This window comes from Odocoileus virginianus, chromosome 22 (genome assembly GCF_023699985.2).
Source record: "Odocoileus virginianus isolate 20LAN1187 ecotype Illinois chromosome 22, Ovbor_1.2, whole genome shotgun sequence".
NCBI classification, from domain to species: domain Eukaryota; kingdom Metazoa; phylum Chordata; class Mammalia; order Artiodactyla; family Cervidae; genus Odocoileus; species Odocoileus virginianus.
In genome coordinates, this window is record NC_069695.1 from 38,944,806 (window position 1) to 38,965,604 (window position 20,799).

Consider the following 20,799-nt stretch of genomic DNA (forward strand, 5'->3'; position numbering starts at 1 on the left):
GGTCTTGTGAACAAAATATTCTTTCAGTACCTAAGAAAGCTACAACCAAGCTAATAATTCTTTGCATTCATGCATGCTAAATTGCTTCAGTCATGTCCAACTCTTTGCAACCCTATGGACTGTAGCCCTCCAGCCTCCTCTGTCCACGGGATTCTGCAGGCAAGGATATTGGAGTGGGTTGCCGTGCCCTTCTCCAGGGGATCTTCCCAACCCAGGAACCAAACCCACATCTCTTATGTTTCCTGCAATGGGGATGTTCTTTACCACTAGGGCCACCTGGGAAGCATGAATAATTCTTTACCTATGCTGAGAAAATAAGAATGAGTTGTATGTAATTGTCTAGGTTTAAAGAGTTCTGATTTTATGCTCTTTTATATGCATAATGAATATTTTATATGCTTTATTTCATCTGCTTATATGTAAACTTCTTGCAGACAATGACGATGCATTTAGCTCATCCTGACCATTTTATTAATCAAGACAAATTCCACAGACCCAATATCTTCTATCCTTTTGTTGTTGGTCAGTTGCTAAGTTGTGTCCGACTCTTTTGACCCCATGGACTGCAGCACATCAGTTTTCTCTGTCCTCCACTATCTCTCAGAGTTTGATCAAATTCATATCCATTGAGTTGGTGATGCTATCAAACCATTTCATCCTCTGATACCACCTTCTTTTGTCTTCAATGTTTCCCAGCATCAGGGTCTTTTCCAAAGAGTCCACTCTTCATATCAGATGGCCAAAGTATTGGGACTTCAGCATCAGTCCTTCCAATGAATATTCAGGGTTGATTTCTTTATAAGTTATAAATTAAAAATTAATTTTTATATGTTACCTAGACAAGTGTATCTTCATGACAACCCAGAAGGCTAAGTCGAATTTAAAATTCTCAGACTCCTCAAAGCTCTTTTTGATCATGAAGAAATAGAAAATGTGACTTTTCACATGGGCACTCACCACACCTGCCTTTCTTACCATCCTTGTTTAGTTGTACTGTAAGGGAGTCCTCAGGTGTGTGGGCCTCACCTCTTAGAAACTTTCTCCTTAAATATCCCTTGGCTTCCCTTCATGTCCAGGTGTTTGCACACCCAATATACTATCCAACCTCTGAAAACAAACATGTGGAAAAGCCCATGCAATTGCTAGGAATACACTCAGAACCATTTGTAAAGAGAATTCCAAGGTCTCTAGTATACAGAGCAGAATCTGGAAGTTACAGCCAACTGCTTATTGGCTTGTCCCTATGGCCCCAGGAATACACTCTCCTGGCCCATCTGTAAGGTTACTATTTTTGTTGTTGTTGTTGTTTTAAGATTTCTTCTCTTTTTTCTTTATTTTTTTTTTGAATGTGGACCTTTTTTTTTTTAAGTTTTTATTGAAATTGTCAAAATACCATTTCTGTTTTATATTTTGTCTTTTTTCTGTGAGGCTTGTGGGATTTTAGCTCTCTGACCAGAGATCAAACGCACAATCTGAGCACTGGCAGGTGAAATCTTAACGACTAGACTGCCGGGGAATCCCCCATGTGGAAGGTGTTTACTGTACATTTGTATCCCTCCTGGCCTTGCAAAGTGCTGCTTGGTAAATGTTGACTGATTGAAGGTTATTTGATTAATGTTAAGTGAACTTTACAGTTTATTCACTCACCATAACCACTACTCTGGAAAATGAAATCCATGAGATAAATATTGTATTGATTAACCTCTCTGCAACCACAATCATCAAATAAAATGAATAATTCACTCACTCTTATTTTCACATGCTAGCCTGAAATCTTGGTTTCCTTTCAGAACAGACTTGAAATTTCCATGCAGTAAATATAGGAAGTAACTCAAAATCTCCTAAATTTAAAATTTATAGACTGTTTGAGAGCATTCAAATATTGTTAATACTGCCTGGCTATTTAGATAGCCAGAAGACTTAGAAGGGCCTCCACCACTAGTGTCTCATGGTTTGAAGTAGCTGGTATCATATTGATTGTAAAACCACTGTTTCTATGTTTTGTTAGAAACATGACTCCTAAGAGAATAAAAGTATCCTTTAATTTTAAAAGTTACTGAATTTCATCATGTTTTTCTAAAAAGAAATGGAAAAAAACAAATTTCCAACTCTATCATCTCTTCTCTCTGTTTGGTCTAGCAGCTGCCTTGGACATTTTGCAAAAACATTTTTGAAAATATGATCTGCAATTTTAGACACTAGATTTTTCCTGTAAGAATTATAAACAGTTTTTGAGTCCAGTTCTCTGTGCTTCAGTTTTTACTCAAACTTGATCAAAACCCAGGATGAGAGAGATGTGTGAAAAACTCAAACTCAAGTTCCTCTACTAAAAAGTTAAAATGGATAATTCAAATAGCAAAAGTCTGTCGATTTGAATGTAATGTCTTTAAATCAATGGTTGCATCTTAATGTTTCATATGATTAGCACATTACTGATATGTCATGGATAAATAAGTAAAATATTAATATCTATTTCTAGGAATTCCAAACAATTAGTAACTTCATGGATGGTAATTTCTAATTTTGTTTACATTTATATTACTAAGCCTGGTACTAAGGAATGGGGCAAATCAATAAATCTCTAACACAGAGGTAGCATACCCGAAAGATATCATACAGGGAATGGCACCACCACCATGTGTGATTGACACAAGATAGGAACTTGTAAATTAGATGGAAATAAAACATAAATACACAAAATGAGAAGGGATTATTATTTAATTGTTGCTGCAAATCAATTAAGTTATATTAGTTTTCACTATAATAAGCTATTAAGCTTCAAGTAGAACCATGGCATATTTTGATCTAACAAAGAGATCCAATGTAACAACATTTAAGGAAAAATTCAAATTTTAATGATGTGTTAGTGAATCAGTATTCTGCTTGAATCTCATACCTGTGTAAATTAGAAAACTTGTATGAATTTGAAATTATTTAAATATTCTAATGGATGTGTTACTGTTGCGATGTCTTTCTCCCACATAGCTTTTTGTTTTGTTTAATTTTTAGGATTTTGAAAATAAGAACATGTGTGATCCATTTGTGGTCTATTTTTCTCCAATAAAAAATATGAACAATGTTCATTTCACACAAAGCATTGTTTGATTCCCTAATGATGTGCAAGGTATTGATAAAGTACCTAAGGTTAAAAGAAAAAAAAAAACGTAATCACTCCTACATGTTTAAAAAATATCTAAGTGCTATTGGTTTTAGATTTCCTGTTGGCATATGTTAATCCTCTCCTGTTTAATGTGGCATTTTATGCATCTTACTTTCCTCAACCTCCTGTGCAACATTATAATAGCTAAAGGGCTTCATGCAATCCTCGGCATCTGAAAGAGGCACTTCTTTCTTTCTTTTCCCCATCAGTTCAAGAAGTTCAAACATTTGACCATCTTCACACATTTCCCCCAGGGATGCTACAAGAAACAGGAGGATGCTATGGCCTTGTCTTTGTGGCCTGCAAGTGTGGCAAATCCCTTTCTGGCAAAGAAAATGAATGGAAAGGTAAGTGAAATGTCAGGATAACTCATGGCTTAACTTAGGTCATCTGTTGAGAGAGAGAGAGGGAGAGAGAAACACACACAAACCTCTTTCCTGAGGTTTATATAAATCCTTATATAATTATTCCAATGCTTAATTAAAGCTGTTAGTGATATATTTTTCCTACATATGAATGAAGCAATTTGCACTCATATTTGGCTTACATAGGGAATATATTTTACACTTTTCCAGGTCAGAGAGAGTTTACTTGATGATGCTCACAGTGCAATTTGCTTGACCTGGAATCAAGAATAGCTGTTTGTCTGCCTTTTGACCCACCCACAAATAAGTCAGTGATCCCTCCCTAGACATTGTGATATGGCTTCATCAGAGGGCAGGGCATGCAACAGTGTACTCCAAGTCACGTCCATTATTATGAATCTTTTCTTTGCAATCAAAAGACTTGAACTATCCATGGCTAATTCATTTCAATGTATGACAAAAACTACTGTAATGATGTAAAGTAATTAGCCTCCAACTAATAAAAATAAATGAAAAAAAAAAAAAGACTTGAACTTAAAAGATTATGTACTGAGATGCTTCTCAAGGTATCCTTTGCTCAACGCTCATTCCAGGAAATGCTAATTTACTAGAGGTTCTAAATAATTTGGTTATTCTCTGTACACAATTACTCTTTTATGTTTGTAATGTTCTAAGAAAATTAAGGACTCAGTGTTATTTTTTACATGTAAAATTAAACAATGAAGTGCCATTTGTGGTCCTGGGCATCAGTAAATTAGGTGGCAAGCCTGAGATCGGATTCCCGGCTTATCAAAGTTCTTAGTGACAAAACTATCTCCATCCACTGACATTGAAGTTACATATGATTAAACTTTTGATTGTGGCACTATTTGGGGAAGACAACTCCTGTTAAGATGTAATCCTGTTACTTAGCAATTAACTTGTCACTGCCTTTAACACTCATGAGGAAATTAAAATGGATATGTTAAAAATACGGATATTCATCTAGAAAGTCCAATGAAAGGAAAGAAGTTGAATCTGCCTCACCCAGACTGGATCTACAGAGAGACTCACAAGATACCAACCTGAGTGCAGGAGAAAATGTTCGGGTGGATAGAAATGGTAGGAAGTGAGGCGATGAAAGAAAAGAAAAGCAGCTCAGAGCAGTAGGGAACAATCCTGCCCTTTCCAGTGGAGGGTATTCAGCTTTGCAGTTCTGGCCTTGGGCAAAGTGACCTCAGTGTAGGTCCCAAAGTTGTGGTGAGTCACTGGGACAGGATTGCTCTGTGGGACCTGCCTTTCCTAAGAGTAAGTACCTTGGTGGCACTGACTACAGCAGAAGAAGTACCAAGAGACCGGTGACAACGACATCACAACACAAAAGTCATGGGGATGTGGTACTCAGTGATGTAAAAGGTAAAGAAGGCTGGGAGAAAAGTTCAGAGCATCCCCCACAGTCAATATTCTCTTGGAGAACAAATGGAACCTAGATTGGGCTCCTTGGAGGAAAAGCTATGACAAATGTAGACACTGTATTAAAAAGCAGAGACATCTTTTTGATAGTGAAGGTTCATAGAGTCAAAGCTAGCACTAGTCCTGTAGGGATGTGAGAGCTGGATCATGAAGAAGGCTGAGCACCAAAGAATTGATGCTTTCAAACTGTGGTGCTGGAAAAGACTCTTGAGAGTCGCTTGGACTACAAGGAGATTAAACCAGTCAGTCCTAAAGGAAATCAACCTTGAATATTCATTGGAAGGACTGATGCTTAGCTGAACCTTCAGTACTTGGACACCTTATGCGAAGAACTGACTACTTAGAAAACATCCTGACACTGGGAAAGATTGAAGGCAGGAAAACAAGGGGAGGATAGAGTTTGAAAGGTTGGATGGCATCACCGACTCAATAGGCATGAGTTTGAGCAAACCCCAGGAGACGGTGAAGGACAGGGAAGCCTGCCATGCTGCAGTCCAAGGGGTCACAAAGAATCAAACATGACTGAGTGACTGAACAACAAACAGCAAGACTTCAGCAGTTCCATCAAGGTAAGTTCACCTCAGTTCAGTCGCTCACTTGTGTCTGACTCTTTGTGACCCCATGGATGTACATACCATGCTTCCCTGTCCATCACACCACAGTTCAAAAGCATCAGTTCTTTGGTGCTCAGCTTTCTTCATAGTCCAACTCTCACACCCATACGTGACTACTGGAAAAACCATGGCTTTGACTAGAAGGACCTTTGTCAGCAAAGTAATGTCTCTGCTTTTTAATATGCTGTCTAGGTTGGTCATAAATTTTCTTCCAAGGAGCAAGCATCTTAATTTCATGGCTGCAGTTACCATCTGCAGTAATTTTGGAGTCCTCCAAAATAAAGTCTCTCACTGTTTCCATTGTTTCCCCATCTATTTGCCATGAAGTGATGGGACCAGATGCCATGATCTTCATTTTCTGAATGTTGAGTTTTAAGCCAACTTTTTCACTCTCCTCTTTCACTTTCAAGAGGCTCTTTAGTTCTTTTTTCACTTTCTGCCATAAGGGTGGTATCATCTGTATATCTGAGGTTATTGATAATTCTCCCAGCAATCTTGATTCCTCCAGCTTGTGCTTCATCCAGCCCAGCATTTTACAAGATGCACACTGCATATAAACTTTCCTGATTTGGAACCAGTCTTTTGTTCCATGTCCAGTTCTAACTGTTGCTTCTTGAACTTGACCTGAGATTTCTCAGGAGGCAGGTAAGATGTTCTGGTATTCCCATCTCTTGAAGAGTTGTCCACAGTTTGTTGTGATCCACACAGTCAAAGGCTTTGGCATAGTCAATAAAGCAGAAGTAGATGCTTTTCTGGAACTCTCTTGCTTTTTCAATGATCCAACAGATGCTGGCAATTTGATCTCTGGTTTCCTCTGCCTTTCTAAATCCATCTTGAACATCTGGAAGTTCATGGTTCATGTACTGGGAGTTCACAGTTCACATACTATTGAAGCCTGGCTTGGATAATTTTAAGCATTACTTTGCTAGTGTGTAAGATGAGTGCAATTTCTTGGCATTGCCCTTCTTTGGGATTGGAATGAATACTGACATTTTCCAGTCCTGTGCCCAATGCCGAGTTTTCCAAATTTGCTGGCATATTGAATGCAATGCTTTCATATCATCATATTTTAGGATTTGAAATAGCTCAAGTGGAATTCCATCACCCCTACCAGCTTTGTTCGTAGTGATGCTTCCTAAGGCCCACTTGACTTCACATTGCATGATGTCTGACTCTAGGTGAGTGATCAATACCCTTGTGCTTATCTGGGTCATGAAACATGTGTCAAGGTGGATCTCTCCATATAGCAAATAGCTTCAAAAAGAGCCTTGTATCCATAAACATACAAGGAAAATCGAACATAATCCCTCTCCTGTTAAAGCTTCCATTCTGGTGGATGAGACAGTCAAAAACCAAAGTAAATCAACCATTATATCATGAAAAATGACTGCAGCTTGCACAGAAATGTAGACAATAATTAGATGGAATTGTCCAGAAAGTCTTCATTAAGGTGGTGACAGTTAAGAACCTAAGAATAGCAAAGACAGGGAGAGAGCTTCTGAGATCCTGAGTTAGGAAATAGCTTGACACAGGCAGGAATAGAAAAAGAAAAATATTAAAAGGGTATCCAGGAAGGGCGGCAATACTTCTAGTAGAGTTGGTAGGAGATATAGGAACATAACACTGGGAAGATGTTTGGAGTAACACTAAATACAAAGTCTGCAGGTGTGAAAGGGGTGTGGCAAGATCAAATATATAGCTACAAATGAACACTTTTGTGAGAACCCAGGGCAGAGCAAGGAGGGGGATGTGTGAGTTAGAGCTATTTTTGTCATTCAATGGAGATGTCCAGGACAAAAGTAGCGGAAGCATGGAAATAATCCCCATGCTTTGAAGATGTAGTTTTTGCTGTCACTGCTTTTATCTACACACTCTTTTATTTAGGAAGATGTATTAGTTTAAGGATTGAGGTGGAGAGAGAGCCTGCCTTGCTCCAGCACCATGCCTGGGCTTCAGAGTCACCTGATTCTGGGTTTCACATTATTCTGGCTAGTAACTGGACTTGGGCCATTTGCTCAAGTTCATGTCTCTCATATCTAAAAATAAGGAGCCAAGGACTTTAATTCATGATGCTTTGGGAAAGTAAATGGTATACTTGAAAGAAGAGTGATGAAAACAAGGTCAGTTCTTAATAAATCACATCATTGTTTGTAGCATTATTGGGTTATACTAAATTCAAGGTGTGATAACTAAATATAGACACTAGCAAACTGGAAATCAGCCAGAAGAAATTGATCAGGATATGAAAGTATCTTCAGGCATAGTGTATTAAAGAACCTGAAAAAGACTGGAAGTTCAGCTTTGAAGAAGAAGGGTGTTTGGGATATTTCATGACAACATTAAAATGAAATTTTGTAATAAACAAGGAGATTGTTGTTGTTATTGTTTATTCACTAAATCATGTGCTATGCTTTGTCACCCCGTGAACTGTAGCCCCCAGGCTCCTCTGTGCATAGGATTTTCCAGGCAAGAATACTGCAATGGGTAGCCATTTCCTTCTCCAGCAGATCTTGCCCATCCAAGGATTGAACCCATATTTGCATCAGCAAGCGAATTCTTCACCACTGAATCAAACAAGGAGATTAGTTGTTATAATTCTGAAAGCAAAATTAAAGCACCTGAATGGTTGGCTTTATTGATTAATTCATTCCACAGCAGGACAGTGTTCAAGCCGAGCTTGAATGATATTTAAGTGAAGGTGGAAGGTCAAATACTCATATAAGGAGAGGCTGAAAATGATGACCTCCTGGTTCTTTTACTGCCTAGTGCCACTGCTATCAAGGAGTTTATAATCTGCTAGAATATTTAAGATGTGTAACAGAAGTAAACTATCTTGCAGAACGGTAAGTGGTGCAGTGTTATAGAAATTTTCTTTCAAATGCAGCAAAAGTCTTTTTTTTTTTTCCCCAAGGAATTCCTTCAAAAATTCAATATGCTAAATATGAGCCCATTTGATAAAGTCTGGTTCATTCCAGATGTTTCTGGTCTGGTCTGGTTTAGTCACTAAGTCATGTCCAACTCTTGCGACCCCATGGACTATAGCATACCAGGCTCCTCTGTCCATGGGACTCCCCAGGCAAAAACACTGAAGTGGGTTGCCATTTCCAGATGTTCAGTCAGGTCTAAATTGTGATTTAACTTTCAAAACCTTAGTATTGTTTCCCTTACTCAACTTTTATATTCAAGAAGTCTTAAATGATGGAAATAATTTAACCAGTTAATTTCTTTGAATTTTATATTTGCACACATGACCTGGTAAATGGTTTCTGTCTCTCCAATGACTAAAGGGGACTCTTGAAAGTGCATTATCATAATTAAATTGATAGGACATATCATGGCTTACAAAGCTAATAGGAAATAACATTGACATTGAGATAACTCAGGATATATGTCTTCCACTTTATGCTCAGTTACAGACAGACCGGCTATATGAATGAATCAAATTGGAGTGTGTTTCCAATCTGGATAGCATGCTATGAACTGAACTCCCTGTCAATTTTGTAGAAGGTTTTCCCATTTCCATGTTGCAGCAACTTACATGAGGACCAACTTATAATGAAGTCCCAGTGCTGCTTTTTCGTGTCCTCTAGGAATTCAGATCCTGGGCAGAGGTCATTATCTTTCTGAACTATCACCCAACATTCAGAATGGAAGGTTCAGGGCACATGAATAATGCCACACTTAGCAGGGAGTGTCTGTGTTCCCAAGCTTACCAATTCCCACATGCCTTCCTGTCTACCTGTTGTGGCAGGGCTGCAGCAAGAAACCAATTATTTCAGAAAGCTTTTGTTTTGGAGTAAGACAGGTTCACTGACTGCTTGCACATTAATTCCTGGCTGTAGACATAATGACCACTTGGTTGCTTTCTCCTGCAAATGTCAGCCCATAGCAAAACAGCTCTCATCCACAAACCCTACCACTAGTAAGCAGAAAAGAGATTAAACTTCATGTGGCACCTGATTTGAGAGTGATTATGATTTAACCTATCAGAAGTCTTCAAAATAAGACTATCTGACTTGATTCCAAGGTGCAGACAGATGAAGCGTCTTGCACTGCAAGAAAGCATACAACAAACAGACGTCAAAGTCAAAGATCCATGGAGAATCTTGATGATTAGAAGAGAAAGGATTTCTGTTCAAATAACAGAAAGAATAACCAGGGTAAAGGAGATGGGATCTCAGAATCCCAGGAAAGAAGAAGTATGGCTAGTTTGGAGAGACTTTTAATATTGTAAATGCTCCAATATGTCTTATGCCACTGAATTTATCAGGCTTCAATTAGGAAAGTCAAATGTTTACACCAGTTGTTTCAACTGTAGAATGTAATACAGGAAGTTAGTTAAATAAATACTGGAGGACTTAAAAGATAAAAGGGACCACTGAGGTAATATGAAGTAGACACTAAAGAAGTAGCTTCCACTCTTCAGCCCCAGGAAAGGAGTTTGGAGTTGTTAGAACATCAGCAATTGGAGGAACTGACAGACATCTGAAGAGGGAATACCACCCAGCTGATGCTTCAAGAGCTGCAAAGAGGGCTCCCGTACAGCTGGGACATGGTCTTCTGAGTAACTGCGGAACCTCTCAGGAGGAACAGTGGGACTGGTCTGGGTAGTGGAGCTAACATTTTTCAAGTTGAAATTATGTACTACTGAAATCAAACATTGCTGCCAGAGTAAGAAGCATCTACAAACAAAAATATAAGCAAGAGTCTCTTCCTCTTCCAGCATTTATATTCCTCTTTAGGTACCACCTTGTAGAGTAGGAAGATGCTTCGATAGCTGGGAGACAGTAGCTTAATGACCAGCGCACTCACTATGTTACATTTACTCTGAAACTTCATATAATAGTAGCTGGGATATCTTCCAACATGGCTTATCTCTTTGCCATGTGGAAAACAAAGCGGGGAAAGCTACAGTGACTGGTTCAAACATCCAAAACTTGAGACTGCATTTCCGAACTCCAGCTTACTGATCTCTCCTCATGTCCAAACGTCTTTTCAGAACCTGGTTTTTCAGTGGGAATTCATGTGAGAAGATTCAGGAAAAAACAGTTCATCTTGCATTTTGCAAGCAGTTGTCAAGTCCCCAAATCTTCAACTTCTTTTGCAGGTCCACTACACTCCTTGAACTAGCACCTTCCATCTAGCAAACAGTCAGTAAAAACTTGCTATCTCTTGAGAATTTATTTTATTTTTTTAATATTCCAGAAACATCATCAGTGTGCTTTCCTACCTATCACCATCAGAACTGGTGAGGCAAGAGGGCTGATTCCGTTCAATTTGATAAGCAGGGAGCTTGGGTCTCTAACACTCTAGCCACTTACATGAATCACTTAGCAAGTACATGAGCGGGAGATGGAAAGTAAATAGCCTATCTGAGGATCAATCCATACATTTAGTTTTCATGCCATTGTACTAAAATTATTCTTTTGTTTCTGACATTCTATTTAAAAAGTCTATTAAATCATAATGCTCAAAGTAGAGAAAAATATCCCTCTGTGCTCTCCTGTAAAGTACTATAAAGTCCAAAATGTGTTTGAGATATTGGACTAGATTTTTTCCCCACTTTTTGGAAGGAAACTGTATTTAAAAAGTTGAGAGATATTGAAAAGAATTTAGCAGGAAAAAAAATGTGACACTTTGGAAAAAGAGTATGTGAATTCAATAACAAGGACAGCTTTTTTTCTTTTTTTTATCTTTAAATCTGTCCTTTCTTTCAGGTTAGAACTGCTTAGATATTCACTGATTTTACAATGGAGACCTTTTAAATGCATCAATCGATCAATAAATCCATGACTTTAATGGGGTGATACTTCCTTCAGTCTTTATGGGAGGGTTTCCTTGGATGGTCTATTATTTTGCTGCAAATGCTGCTACTGAAGAGATTTTTACCTGTTGATCAGAACTTTTAGCAGTTGGTTTATCTGTGTAACAAATGACAAGACTTTGTAGATTTGGGTATGGTCTTTATCTACTCAAAGTAACGGATTAAATTAGAGGAGCTTTCTGATTTCTTGAAATTCAAACCACATTTCTTGCTATTTACCATCCCTTTGCACATTTCCTGAGGTACTGGTTCCCATCTCTGGGCCCTTTCTTTTTTTTCCACGTGGATCACCTCCATGGACATTTTCTACCTACAAGAAGTGCACCTTGTTTCTGAAAGCCCACCTTATACCTCAGTCCCTTTTCAATGTCCTCTCATTCAATCTACTTCTCATTATTCTCTCCCTTCTTCGAAATCCTAAGAAAGGTTTTCATCACATCTCTGCCATCCACCCCTACTACACCAGCTGACCAGATAATAAGCACCATTGTATTCTGAATGCCCCCTTGCTGAAATCATCAATGTGCATATTCATAACTAGAACGTTCCCCTACTTTTGTTCAGCAATTTACAAATGCCAAAGCAGTTCAACAAACATTATTTCTCTGAGTCATATGGGAACTATAATAGCTAGATACTGTCATTTTCCTGTAATTAAATAAACTGAGAATCTAATTGGTTAAGAGAATATCTCATAGTACCCTTCAGGAAAGGAAGAGTCTGGACTAGATACTAGAGTCTGAAAATAAATCCGAAGATCGTTTGGTTAGAAATTTTGAGATTTCCTTCTCTATATTTTATCTAAGGAGAAATTACTGAATAAACTCTAAGTGAAAGCAGGATAGAAGAAAGTGTTCAAACATGCTGTGATTATGCTCAAAGCGCATGTTTTATAGATTTCTTTCATAAGAATGTCCTAAATAATTTTGTTCAAAATTCAGATACCCAGGGACCCACTGAAACCTGATAAATCAGATTTCTTGGTGCAACCCCTTAGAATTAACATTCTATTTCAAAATTTACTGATAGATTTCATTCAACAATTGAGGCAAAGTGTCTGGGTGGTTATATTTTGTTACATTATGAGTCCAAAGAATGAAAGAACACTCTCCTTTACAACTTTGTCACTTGAAGCAAACTTTCCAAATTTTTAGTTTCTTAATACTCTCTTTCATCACTTGCAAGTGTCATTTTCATGGACTAGATATAAAGTAGGTATAAAAGCTGGCTAAAACATCCATCAATACATTTAACTGTAGCTGTCAGCCCCTGGGGTATGTTTAAAGGTGAGAGGTTGGGGCAGGAAGCCATAGGTGGCAGAATACAATATTTTTCCAACACTGTAGACAGGCAAAGAGCATTTCATTTTCAGAGCACATACTCGTTTTTAGTGGCCACTGTTCTTGATTTTCCTTGGAATAAATGAATGCAAAGGTGATTTGGAACAAAACTAGCACTGTTACTAGAAATACAGTTTTGGAGATGTAGGTAGTCTTCTCTTTGAGACCGAGTTTGGAGAGAATTTTCTGCCCCCATCATGGATGTTGGACATGCCTCCATTTGACTGGAAGTAGCTCAGAGGGTGGATGGGATGGAGCACATGTAGAATGAAGAGTGTTGGGCAGCCACTGAAGTACAAAGGAAAGGCAATCCCAAAAGAGAGAAGGACTGAGACTATTTAACAGGAGTCTTTGGGCATCCTGACCATCTCAGTGCAGGGCAATTCATCAATAACACAAACTCTCAATATGAATGTATTTGTAATATCTCTTATATGCCATTTTTCTGCATACCTGGATATGTGTATGTATATACTTGTGTGAATGTGATCTTATGTTTATTCTAAAAGTTATAATTCATTCAACAACTATTAACTGAGTGCCTCTAAATAGCTCACAGATATACAATTTCCTTCATGTTTAGCCCATTCCCTTTCGTTTATTTCCCTTTTCCTGTTTTGTTTCTGAGTCGTATGACATGCTGTATGGACTAAAGCTGGTTGTATTGGACTAAATAACTCATTCTAGTTCCAATCATGTGCACAATGCTTATTATTTGGGAAGGTTCCACCCACTAACAACTCTGGCTTCAGAGTATATTGTTTTCAGAGCTCTCCTGACATCACTCAGGCATGCTGATTGTACACAAACAAATATGTCTGGGCTTGATAAGGCTAAATTGCGTATAAGCCCAAGTTCTTCTTTGCTATTATGTTTAAACAAAAATAACCATGTTATTTCCAGATCCAGTCAGACCACAAGAAAAGCTACCAGCTCCTGCCAAATAACAAAGGACAGATTGGTAAGAACAGAGGGGAAAAAGACAAAACTTATTTTCCTTCTTAGAACAAATGAAGCGGAGAGTCCAATTGGAAGGCTGGAGGCATTGTTTGATGGACTGGGCTGGGGTTAAAGCCAACTTCCCCATGCCTTGATCCCCTCTTGTCAGAGAGCAGCACTTTATAAAACAGACAATGCTGATTCTATTATTCAGAATTGCCCAGAGAAAAAGAATCAGTGGGATCTCTCACTCTCTCTGTCTCTGTGTGTGTGTATATATATATATATATATATAATGTGTATATATGTGTGTATTATGTGTATATATGTGTATATTTGTGTGTATATATATGTGTATTATGTATATATATGTGTGTATATATATGTATGTATATATTATACACACACAGAGAGACAGAGAGGGACAGAGAGATAGGTAGATAGATACATATGTACATATATGCACACACGTGTACCAAGTCACTTCAGTTCCATCTGACTCTGTGTGACCCCAAGGACTATAGCATACCTGGCTCCTTCTGTCCATGGAATTCTCCAGGCAAGAATGCTGGAGTTGAAATACCCTCCTCCAGGGGATCTCTCCCATCCAGGAATTGAACCCATGTTTCTTAGGTCTCCTCCTTGGCAGGTGGGTTCTTTACCACTAATGCCACCTGAGAAACCCCATATACATACATACATACACACATACATACATACATACATACATACGTACATACATATATATATATACACACACACTCATATAAACACACAAACATACATATGGACAGCGTTTATTTTAAGGAATTGGTTCATATGATTAAAGAGGCAGGCAATTACTCCAGGTTGGCAGGCAGCAAGCTGAAGATCCAGGAGAGCTGGTTGTATAGTACTACTGGCTCAAGTCTGAAGGCCTGAGAACCAGGACAGCTGATGACAGACATTCTAGTACAAAGGCTGGCAAGTTGGAGACCCAAGAAATGCCAGTGTTTCAATCTGAGTTCAAAGGCCAGAAGGGGACAGTTTCCCAGCTGATGAGTCAGGCAGGCAAAGCTCCCTCTAATTCAGTCTTTTTGCTCTATTCTAGTCTTCCTTTGACTGGATGAGACCTACCCAAATTAAGGAGGGCAATCTGCTTCAGTCAGTCTACCTATTCAAATGTTAATCTCATCCAGAAACAACCTCACAAGACAATACCCAGAAAAATCTTTGGCCAAATGTTTGGGCTCCCACGGTCTAGCCCTATTGATAGATAAACTTAATCATCACACTGACCTTAAAATCAAGGTCTCCAGCACACTGTAGACTTGAAAGTTTCAGGCAGTCTGAACCCCCACTCAGGACTGGTATACTTTCTCCACCTTCTCAAATGAGTTTCATCCTGATTCTTCACGTGCATCTTCAAGAGGTACTTTCCCCCGAAGGCCACTCTGTTGTTGGAAATGCAGATTGAAATCGTTATTAGTTTCTGACTTGGTCATGTTCATATTTCTACATCCTGAGCAAGCTTTTTTCTCAACATGGAAGGCTTCCTCAAGCAGGTCTTTCCCTTTGAATCTTCACTTACATTGTGAGGCAGATACCAAGGCCTCTGCATTCAGGAAGCCCACTCTAGTAAGAAAGGTCTAGCAGTCAGCACAGGGGAAAAGCTGTTAAAATGTACAAAATTGCAAACAGCTGATGGAGGAAGATGGGGGCAGGGGACAGGACATCATGATCAGGGTTCCTATTCCTGGCTTTTGCCATAAGCAGATTGACTAGAGCTAATCAGTCATGCTATGCACTAGCACCCTCTGTGTATCTAGTATTGCACTAGACGTGCTACAGAAACATGAATTCTGAACTGGAAGAACACATTGCAGACTGGGAAACAGAAAGGGCATTTTCCAAGTTCAGCGGAAGATACTAAATGATATATGAGAAGCAGGATCTCAGAGGAAGAAGTCCTTAGTGGAAGCAGGTGGTTGAAAAGAGCTTTGTGCTTTGACTCTTATAGGATGGATATTATTATTTCTCCTAAAGGGAAAGAGAGAGTTCCTAGGAAGCAGAAGGGGTTCCTGTAAAGGGACTAAGGAGGAAATGAGCAATTCTCTTCCAGAATCCTTGAGTGGTCACGCTCCCTGAGATGCAGGCTCCTGAGCTTCCAAAGGTAAATTACTCGCAATTAGAAAATGCCTTAGGCCCAGACACAATCAGCCTCCACGAGATTAGGAGAAAATCCTGAAGAAGTTTGCCGGCTCTAGGGATTTAAGGTATTTATTTACCCAGACTGCAGGAGCTGTTCAGACAGATATGAAACTTGCCTGCACACAGCTGTCCCCCTAATGGGCTGCATCGGGTCCCCGGCGGCTACCTCTTGGGATGAACAGAAATTTCAGTCTCTTTTGCCACACCAATTTTCACATCCTGGCTGCCAAGAAGGGGGGCAATTAATGTTGCTGCTGACAGTTATTCCAGTTCGGGTCCAGGCCCCTGGGATGGAAAAAATCTCACTGGGATACCCTAAGAGTTGTATCTGGATTTGTTGCATAAAGATCTGTTTAAAAAAAAAAAAGAAAGAAAGAAAGCCAGGAAAGAAAAAAAATAAAAGGCAGTTGAGCAATAGTGTATTAGAAAACGATTATGATTAAAAAAAAATCTATCTTTATTCTTTAATTTTTTTAAATAATTATTGGATGTGTTTCATGTGCCCAGGCATGTGCTTGTTGTGTAGAAAAATAAACAAATAAATAACAAAGAAGACAGTATAGAATCTGGCTCTGGAGAATTAGAAGTGCAGTGTGAAGAATAAGTTACTAATGAAGTCAAACCAGGTAATTGCTCTAAAATTCTTTGTTGAATCAGTCATTGGGTAGAATACAAAAGAAGCAAAGGAGAATGGAGCTACTTAAAAGATAAAGAAGTTCCACAACGATTTAGTTAATGCCAAAATGCTAACATTTCACACTGTCATATTTTCTCTCTTACTGGTTCTCTTTCATTCTGTGAACCTTTAAGAGAGCAAGACAGCATAAACATCCCTTTCCTTCCTGCTGCAGAAGCTCCATGCTCACAGTTTTGCTATGAGAAGTAGAGAACTAGATAAGTACAATTAGTTTGTGCCTCACGTCTAGTTATCACTCAACTGGGCTGGCTGCTGAAGCTTTACATTTCCACGTAGCACTCCTGTGCATATCTCCTTTTTTAATTATTTCTACAGGTTTTAATTTGTAAACTGTCATGTGAGATTTGGGGTTGCATTTTGCCAGAGTAACTGATATGATTGCAGAAGCAAATTACAGCTTTACCTGAAGCTTTTTTTCAGACAAAAAATTATTACATATTTCTAGTGTTGGGGTTGGGGGGAGTCTCTGGAACAAGCTTCTAAGCAAACACAACAATTCTGGTCTCCTGAAAATTGATATATTCAATTAAATGTTCACAGTCTGGTTAGCTTTCAATAAATACCATTTAAAACCAAAAGCCTCACTGCTATAAGCATGACACCAGATAATGAAACTTGTATCACTGTTGTTCTCAAGATTTTCAGCCAGTAACACACAGCTTCAAAATTCTCATCATTGAGCTCAGAAGGAAACTTGGCTCACATTAGTGGTCTCTTGCACCAAATATCGTCTCTATTTTAACTTGATACTCCATGTAGTAAAATCATTTAATTCAGATCCCACTGAATTGACAAAAGATAGGACTAAAATTTTATTTTTAAAAAATCTCACTCCTTTATCAAGAGATAGGGGAGTGAGAGTTATAAAGCACATGCTTAAAAGCCCAAAGGAACAAAATATTTTAATAGTTAATCAGCTATAAATGTTAACAGTTAATAAGCTCTGAAAATCCAAACTAGTCACAAACACACATATATTTAAAAACTACTTCAACCAATAATGATAAATAGAGACTTACTATAAACACAATGCATATATATATGTATATGCATTTATATATGTGTGTATATATATATATATTTTGCTACTTACAAATGACATTTTAGCTGATCAATATCAGATGTGCTAAATGAAACTAATGATCTCTATGTCAGAAAGATTAAGATCCAGTTATCATAAGTACTTGAAAGTAATAGAATTGAATCAAACTGCCCACAAATCTGACTTCATTAATTCACAATGTCTTGCCCTCTAACGAGAGTGAATTGATGTTTTCATTCTAGTGTATTTAATCAAATAGTGGAGGAGCAAGAAAGAGGAAAGGGTGGAGGAGAAAGGCACACAGCAACTTTTACTTAATATTTTAAGTGAGAAGTCACAGTTGTCGATTCTCATTGACATTTTCCCATACTCTGCTTAATTAATGCCTTTATTGTCATAAACTGAGTCTGTTTCTGCTTCCTAAGTAAAACCTGGGAGAGGTAGCTATTTAATCTGAAGTTTTGCCTCCCCAAGGAAGAAGATGTTGGGCTTCACTGGTGGCTCAGTGGTAAAGAATCCACCCACAATGCAGGAGACCTGGTTTGATCCCCTGGAGAAGGGAATGGCAACCCATTCCAGTATTCTTGCCTGGATAATCCCATGGACAGAGAAACCTTGTGGACCACAGTCCATGGGGTCGCAGAGTCCAACATCACTGAGCAACTAATACAAGGAAGATGTTATATAGCAAGGTTAGTTAGCTCTCTTTTCTGATCTCATTGTGGTAAGCATTTGGGAATGCTTATTCTGGGTAAGATGTCATAAAAGACCTTACATTTCATATTGTGGAATTGGCACCAAAAAAGAACCATTTGTAGTTTCAAACAGGCCTTTGGATCAATTTCATTGTCATTTTAACAAGGCATCTTTGGCTTCCACATGGTGGGAAGAGCGTATTAACTGGAAAAGAACTGATGGTTTGAACCAGAAGAGGATTTTAACCATGATGAGGAGGAGACATAGTGTCAGGAAAGAGCAGGTTGGCCAAGACAGCATATTCCGGGTCTCTCAGCCCATGTTTTCTAAATTATGACTATGTGACAACTGAGGTCATTTGAGGCACTGTGTATGTGCTCCACGAGGTAGTTGCCTGCTTGCAGGCTACCCTGTGGGGTATGCCTATAAGAGCTTCACCATGAAAGCCCTGGCATCGGGTGTATATTGGAATGGCATCATGGTTATGTTATATGAGGTTATATCATGGCTATGTTATGGCTACTTTATGGTGAGTCTGTGGCTGCTGCTATAGTTGCTGCGTCAGCCAGGAGAGAGGTTGTGTTATGACCGCCATGCCAGCCAGTAGAGAATAAACGCGTCTGCAGTTCCTACGGCTCCTGAGTCTCCTTCCAGCATCTCAACTCATGCCTTGCTACCCTGGATTAAACAAACCGTGTGAACAGCAAGACAATCGGTGCTGTGAACAAGATGAAGAGCAATACACACAATCACTATAGATTTAGGATATTTAGCCGCAAGATGGTGCGTCAGTGCATACTAAGCATGCTGCTGCTGCTGCTAAATCGCTTCAGTCTTGTCCGACTCTGTGCGACCCCAGAGACGGTAGCCCACCAGGCTCCCCTGTCCCTGGGATTCTCCAGGCAAGAACACTGGAGTGGGTTGCCATTTCCTTCTCCAATGCATGAAAGTGAAAGCAAAGTCACTCAGTCATGTCCGACGTTTAGCGACCCCATGGACTACAGCTTACCAGGCTCCTCCGTCCATGGGATTTTCCAGGCAAGAGGACTGGAGTGGGTTGCCATTGCCTTCTCCAATACTAAGCATGAGATTTGTGAAATTATTTGTGGTGTTTCTGAGTGTTCTAGCTTGAGACAATGCAGAGACATCAATGCATCACTCATGTGAGGACTAAAGAGCAAGACCTTGCTCAAATTTGTCAGGAAGATGACTTAAGCCCTCTTAGAAAGACTTCCATGTAACCCTGCAAGGAAGTTCAAGTAGGGATTTCAATCACTGAGTACTTGCAATTTGCTAGGGGCTGTATTAAGTAATTACTTATAAAGCAGCAGTGACCAGAAAATGTAGATATTTAATTAGATACTAGATTGTAAGGCAGAAATGAAAAGAATTGGGGAAATTTGTTAGGGAATGTGCCAAAATCAGGAGGAGCTACACTTGAGAGCTGAGACTTGAATCCTCAGGATGCTTAGAAATGAAGAGCAGCTGCCTCCTGGAGCCCACAAGCCCAGGCGAGTGAGGGTCAGAGGCGGAAGCAGAACCTTAGAACAGGGCACCCCTCAGCTTGAAATCTCACCTTCCTCTGGGTGACTGTGCCCTGGGGCCCGCTGTGAATCGCAGCTCTCTACATGGCTGTGGACAGCAAGCATTGCTGTTACTGTGCTTGCCACATGGAACATCCAGTCCAGATGGAGAAAAAGGTAGGCTGGCCCTTCCAAGAGACAGAGTGTAACTCCATGAGCACAGAGGAAAATGGCATGAGGCTGTGTAATTAAGATATATGCACTTTGGGGTATGTAGATTATCTTTCAATAGAAAGATGAAAGAAGTATCCTTGTGAGGATGATGAATTGCATGGTCTCTATGGAAAGCAGAGACTGACATATAGTTTAGTACATAATGGAACAGGCTAATTCTACTGAATGAGTGCATTTTCCCATCATTTCTGGTCTTTTCAAATGCCTTTTAATGTCCACTATGGTTCAAACCACATTCCATGACCAGAACTCAGTAAATGCTTGTTAAATTGAATTACTACTAGTTAAAAAAAAAAGAAACCTAGAAAAATAAGATAAAAATACACTAAAAGGAAATTAATTTGCACATTAATCCATGGAGTTATTTTTTTTAAGTGCTGAATTCTGCAATTTTGCTAAAATGCCCGAGGGTAATGGTTTGCTTCTTATTCTATCCATGTCCCTCTGCCTGTATCAACAGTGCTAGAAATGTCTCCAAAAAGAGCATTTTGTGCTTTTCCAATGACTTACTTGCTCACTCATCTCATTATCTGGCAGGCCGTTTGTCTTTCTTTCTTTTCTTTTTTCCTTCTGTCTAACAAATGTAAAACCTCCAGGGTTTTCTATACATATCCTTTTTGAAAATGTTTGTTTCTGTTTGTATGTGGGTGCGTGTTTCTCTAAAATATAGCCAGAACCCATTAGAATATGCTGTCAGAGCCAGTGGTAGGATTTTGTGTCATT